The sequence below is a fragment of the Triticum aestivum genome, chromosome 4B (genome assembly GCF_018294505.1).
Source record: "Triticum aestivum cultivar Chinese Spring chromosome 4B, IWGSC CS RefSeq v2.1, whole genome shotgun sequence".
NCBI lineage: Eukaryota > Viridiplantae > Streptophyta > Magnoliopsida > Poales > Poaceae > Triticum > Triticum aestivum.
The window spans coordinates 405,094,367-405,101,512 of NC_057804.1; positions in this window are offsets into that span (position 1 = coordinate 405,094,367).

The following is a 7,146-nucleotide window of genomic DNA, read 5'->3' on the forward strand; positions in this document are numbered from 1 at the left end:
ACCACTAGTGCCTAATTTGTATTTACCAATAAACTACTACGAGATTAATTCTTAACCCATAATAACATAGTGTTAGCATTTTATAAATTCAATAGGCATTTGTTTAATTGTTTTCACTATTGTTTTAATTGTTTTAGGGCCTTTAAACATTTTATCAAAGTTTGGTTTCTCTACCATAATTACCTATGTATTATTTGGTTCACTCCGAACATTTAAATTTTAATATTTGAAAACTTTTATTGTTTGCTCGATTTTAAATTTGAAATTCGAACTAGGTTCCGAACTAACGCGAGTTTAACCACAGTAACCGAGGTGACGTGGCATCATTAGCGGGGATTAATGTAGCTTAATTACCCGGGCGTCACAATTCTCCTCCACTACAAGAAATCTCGTCCCGAGATTTAAGAGGGGAGTAAGGGGAAAGTTCTGGTTACGATATTCTAACGGATCTTCTCGAAGAAGTTAATCCCTTTCGCTAGTGTCTTCAATCCTTTATTCCGATGCATCATGATAAACTTGTCATCATTTCTTCGGGAACTCCATCGTACTTACGAAAGGATAAGGGGCAGCTCACTACGACATAATGCTTTTGAGGGAAACAATCTGGGGTTAACCCATGAATTAGTATAAGATTATCTCTCGAGTTGAACATATGAAATACCTCGAGAGTAAGGTACGAAGGTACCATAATAGGCTCCAAGCGGATAGATAGTTGCTCGAAGCCTGAACCTGAGTGAGAAAGGGGTTCAGAGTAGAGAGAGTAAGTATTGCGTCTGATACCAGAATAGATCACTAGGACAGTGGCCCGTGGATTACATACGAGTCCACGCGCGAGGAATAATCTTTGGGAATAGGGGGTGTACAGGACAGTCAGGTTTCGATCCTGTGGAACTGTGGGTTATGGGCCCACCATGTGTTTTTTTTGGAGAAGTGACATCTTTCACGGTCATGATAGCAAGGCATGTGAGAGAGTACCATGACAGTTATGTCGGCATCAATGTTGGTACCGAGGGCGAGGGACGAAGAGAACCTCTTTCCTGCTCGTTGAACGAGGCGGACCAATAGGCAAGGTTCTCGTCCATCGGTGGCTACCGGAATGTTATCAACAATAGTAACAGGGTCTTACTGACAGAGTTGTACCTCGAGGTGTTTGCACAAGCAGTGGATTATTACCGCTTATATCGTATAGATCATAGAAAAGGTTCAAACAAACCAATGGAAGGAAAATATGATCATTAGATTAAACAGAACAATGGAAGGGAAAATATGTTTAAACACATATTTCAAGGGGATATCCTTCCCAAGGACAAGCAGAGCAAGATATCCATGACAGGATATAAAGTAGAAAACCATTTAGGTAAGGGGGGAGGAATCTCATGATATTACCCATACCACGGTGTTAGGATAAATGATAAATAAATAAAATTTAGCATCGTGCTTCAAATGTTCCTGTTGAAAATCGGAGTACCATTGACATGCTTCGAGATAGCATTGACATGGTCTTCAGGTGAAGATCAGACTTTGGAAACACGAAGGATCCATCAGGAATAACTTGTAGAATAAGTCTTACAATTTCCTCATGGATGAATGAATAACCTTGCTGAAAAGGAATCTATAATGATAGGTCTTCCAGCCAGGGGGGGGGGGTGCTAGGCATGACATCAGGTTACCGGGTCACCAAAGGATCAACATCATAACTCTCGGAAAGTTGTCCCAACCATCATATCTGACCGAGATTCATATCCAATTGGTGTCATGATACCTCAAACTCAGAGGGTCCGAGAGGAAAAGGTGCAACACAAACCGACGAAATGACATTGCAAGATTCTTGAGGAATGAACTATGGGAGCGGGTTTCTGAAGCAATAGTTCATCATTAAACCAAGGAGGGGATGAGAAGGTGGCTGATGGGCTCAGCGACAATTCATCGAGAATTCCAAACGGATGGATTTCCACGATAATGTGAACAAGAAGATGACATTTGTTAGATCAAATGATATAATGGGATATGCTCGAGGAAAAGATACATAATTAAACATTGGTTGAATGGTGCACACGAAATATGGGTTGGGTTGCACGGCCAATGTTAGAATGGTGATTCAATTATCGAAAGACTAAGAATGAACTATCGCCCATTCACTTCAAAGCAATAGGGTTGCTAGAAGTTTTGAATTCACACGTCATAGCTCAATAGTCGGTATTCGGTTGAAAACAATACGGGGACCAAGGAATGTACGAAGATGGAAAGAAGTATTATGTTATCAAGAGTTCTTAAGAGGTGGTGAAATTCTCACCACATTCTTGACAAAAAGAGATGGTAATACCTCCGAGGTAAGGAAGATCAACTGCTGGGTAGCAAGGATCTCAAGGTTTACACAAAACACGAACAAGTTGTGTTGAACGGAAGGCAATAAAGTGGTCGATGAGAACAGGAATCATCGAGGGGCAAGGATGGTATTACCCATCATGAATTCAATTGAATTCCTGGAAGAGCTCATAAGGTTGATGATGATCACGACACAATTGTCGAGAGATTTCATGCAGATGTAATCAATCAGCGATGACATCAAGTCGAAGGAATGATGAAGCAAGAGGTTATTGGAACCACAGTTACGAAACAAACTCGAACTCAAGCTTGTTGTTTAAGGTGAAATGATATGATGAGGAAAATTCGACGTAAGCTTAGCTCATCGTAAAAATTACGCTCTGGGAAGAAGGACCAGGTAGCCCAGTTAAGATCGGCACGACAAGGATATAGCCAATCAGGCTAGGGATGACGTGATTGAGTTCAAACTCGTAAGTAATGAGGGTTACAAGAGTTGCTTAATCGCGATGCGGACTCGAGTCAGTTATCGGTGTCTTTGAGTGTTTAATAACTCAAAGCCCGTGAAAAAATTGGAACCAGTGGGAATGTAGCACTTGATGAAGAACTCATAAGATGTTATGCAGTTCCATGATAATCTTGAGATACCAGGGGGTAATACTCGATGACAGACCAAAGTAGAGGTTGGACTGGGGGTATTGCTCTACAGAAGACAAGTGCTTAATCTTGCACGAGAAATGGTATTTAAAAGAGAACATGGTCGGAACCACGATTGCAAAAGGCCAGATCCCAGATATAAGATGAACTTATACCAAAGGAATATTTATTATTTCAAGAAGCTTCCATGATAGGATCTACATCGTGTCCATGGGCATGAACACAAAGGTTCAAGGTCGACTCCCACTTCCTCAATGCATAATCTTCCATTCACTTCTCATTTTTCGGAGAAGTTGTAATGTTTAAACTTTATCTAGCAAAACACTGGAAGAGTATGACTCGTGAAAATTTTCGAGTTCACACATATTAAGGAGGGCATAGGTTCAACCCATCAAGGCATCTTAGGAACGTATACCATCAACTTCAGGGGTAAATAACTCAAGCTCGGAGGTAGAGCATGGTTGACAAAGTAGAGGATACAATATACCAAAGGCATTATGTATCAGGGGAAGGTCTCACAAAGTTATTGAATATGAAGGATGCTGACGGATAAAATCCAACAATGGACCTGATGGTCCACAAGGGATCTGACGTGAGCATCGGTACTCAACTAGAGGAAGAAGAGTGCAAGGAGATCAAATTATAGAAACAACTGACTAACTCAATTGTCAAATGCAAAGGAATTATGATTTCCAAATCAAGGGATCAGAAGCAATGCTCTGATTAGGGATGGATAAGTTGAATAGCCTTAGGGTACAATCAACGACAATTGGATTGGTCGAGAACCAATTCCAGTTAAAAGAATGGCAGCTCAGCCGGAAAGGTAATTTATAAGGATCAATGATGTTTGCGGGTATTCGGAAACATATTGAGTCAACAGACTCAAAATGATAATGACAAGGAATGTCAATAAGACTATGAGACTTATGGGACTAACCATAATGCAAGCAAGCAAGAATTTCAAGAGGAATAGGCTGCTCGGGATTTTCAGAAGATCGAATGGCATTTCAAAGACTTTTGTGAAATACATGAATCAACTGGGGATGAGTGGATACTCGATAAGTGCGAGAAATTATTTGAAGGGGTATTCATGTGGCAAAGAACTGCTAGGCAGTAGGCACAAAGTATTCTCGGAACAATAGAGAAAACTTCAGGGTATCTTGTAATAACAAGATCAATGGGGGATCATCGTATGAATGGCAAGTGTAAGTAGTTTTCCATACGGATTTATCGGTGGTCGGGAATAGCAAAAGTGATGGGCACAAAGTCTCGAGAGAATATCAAAGAGTATCTCCGAAATCTTCTGGTGCAGTCGGTGATCATCCGGACTGAAGGGTCCCTCCGGTAGAAAGTATTTTCGAGAACCTAAAAGTTAGAATTTAGTAAAAATCGTTTAACCCGAATAGAAGAGAGTTCAGAATCCCAGAGTAAAGGTCGAGGAGTAAAAAATCCTAATACCACCCAATGGCGACGTGGGCCCATGGGCCACATAGCCAAGTTAGTAAAAGTTTTGTAAAGTCTAGACTCGACTTCGGCCAAGGAGTGTGGAAGGGGGATTCCTACAGGCAGTCGGCTCTGATACCAACTTGTGACGCCCTCGATTCAATCGTACACTAATCATGCACGCAAATGTGTACGATCAAGATCAGGGACTCACAGGAAGATATCACAACACAACTCTAAAACTTAAATAAGTCATACAAGCATCATAATACAAGCCAGGGGCCTCGAGGGCTCCAATACAAGTGCTCGATCATAGACGAGTCAGCGGAAGCAACAAAATCTGAGTACAGACATAAGTTAAACAAGTTTGCCTTAAGAAGGCTAGCACAAACTGGGATATAGATCGAAAGAGGCGCAGGCCTCCTGCCTGGGATCCTCCTAACTACTCCTGGTCGTCGTCAGCGGGCTGCACGTAGTAGTAGGCACCTCCGGTGTAGTAGGGGTCGTCGTCGACGGTGGTGTCTGGCTCCTGGACTCCAGCATCTGGTTGCGACAACCAGAAAGAAAGGAAAGGGGGAAAAAGGGGGGAGAAAGCAACCGTGAGTACTCATCCAAAGTACTCGCAAGCAAGGAACTACACTACATATGCATGGGTATATGTGTAAAGGGCCATATCAGTGGACAGAACTGCAGAATGCCAGAATAAGAGGGGGATAGCTAGTCTTCTCGAAGACTACACTTCTGGTCACCTTTGTCTTGCAATAGGTAGAAGAGGGTAGGTTGAAGTCCTCCAAGTAGCATCTCCAAGTAGCATCGCATAGCATATCCTACCCGGCGATCCTCCCCTCGTCGCCCTGTGGAAAAGCGATCACCGGGTTGTCTGTGGAACTTGGAAGGGTGTGTTTTATTAAGTATCCGGTTCTAGTTGTCATAAGGTCAAGGTATAACTCCAAGTCGTCCTGTTACTGAAGATCACGGCTATTCGAATAGATTAACTTCCCTGCAGGGGTGCACCAACTTACCCAACACGCTTGATCCCATTTGGTCGGACACACTTTCCCGGGTCATGCCCGGCCGCGAAAGATCAACACGTCGCAGCCCCACCTAGGCTCAACAGAGAGGCCAGCACGCCGGTCTAAACCTAAGCGCACAGGGGTCTGGGCCCATCGCCCATAGCACACCTGCACGTTGCGTACGCGGCCGAAAGGAGAACTAGCCCCCTTAATACAAGAGCAGGCTTACGTTCCAATCCGGCGCGCGCCACTCAGTCGCTGGCATCACGAAGTGCTTCGGCTGATACCACGACACCGAGTGCCCATATCTTTCCCACGTAGTTGGTTAGTGCGTATAGGCTCGTAGCCAACTCAGATCAAATACCAAGATCTCGTTAAGCGTGTTAAGTATCCGCGAACGGCGAACAGGGCCAGGCCCACCTCTCTCCTAGGCGGTCTCAACCTGCCCTGTCGCTCCGCCACAAAGATCCACTCGCGGGTGCTCCACCAGCCGACCCGACTTTAGTCTCCACATGTATCATGTATAAAGTATATAGTATATACCCGTGATCACCTCCCGAGTGATCACGGCCCGATAGTATAGCATGGCTGGCGGACAAGAATGTAGGGCCACAGATGAATATACTAGCATCCTATACTAGGCATATAGGATTGCAGGTAAAGGTAACAACAGTAGTATCAAGGACAGGCTATGCATCAGGAGGTATAAGAGAAAGCGGTAACATGCTACACTACTCTAATGCAAGCAGTATAGAGTAGAATAGGCGATATCTGGTGATCAAGGGGGGGGGGGGCTTGCCTGGTTGCTCTGGCAAGAGAGAGGGGTCGTCAACTCCGTAGTCGAACTGGGCAGCAGCAGCGTCGGTGTCGTAGTCTACCGGCGAGAAGAGGGGGAAGAAACAATGAATACCATGTAAACAGATGCATATCGATGCATGACAAGACAAGTAACGGTGCTAGGCGTGCCCTAATGTGGTATGAGGTGGTACCGGTTAAGGGGGGAAACATCCGGGAAAGTATTCCCGGTGTTTCGCGTTTTCGGGCAGAGGAGCCGGAGGGGGAAAGTTGCGAGTTCGATAGGTTAGGGGGGTGTGGCGGATGAACGGACTGCGTTTCCGGATTCGTCTCGTCGTTCTGGGCAACTTTCATGTTGAAAATATTTTAATCTGAGTTACGGATTAAAAGATATGATTTTCTAAAGATTTTATTAATTTCTGTAATTTAATTAATTATCTAATCCAACATTATCCAGAATAGTAAATGCTGACGTCAGCATGACATCAGGGTGATGTCAGCAGTCAATGTTGACCATTGACCTAGTCAACCTGACGTGTGGGTCTAGTGGGACCCACCTGTCATTCTTTGTTTAGTTTAATTACAGATTAGTTAATTTAATTAGTGATTAGGTTAATCTAATCAGGATTAATTAACTTAATTAATTACTTAATTAATTATTTAATTAATATTCTAATTATTTTAATTATTATTTATTTATTTATTTAATATATTTATTTTTATTATTATTTTTAATTCCTTTTTTTAAACGTTCTGGGGTGGGGCCCCTTTGTCAGTGGGCCAAAGGAGCCTATGCGGGCGTGCGGTTACGGGCGCCACCCGAACGAGCACTCGCCCGTAGGGCGGGACGAGGCCGCCGGGGCACCAACGGCGCGGCACGCCGGCGCAGCCAACCGGGGCCACGGCGGGCGGAGGC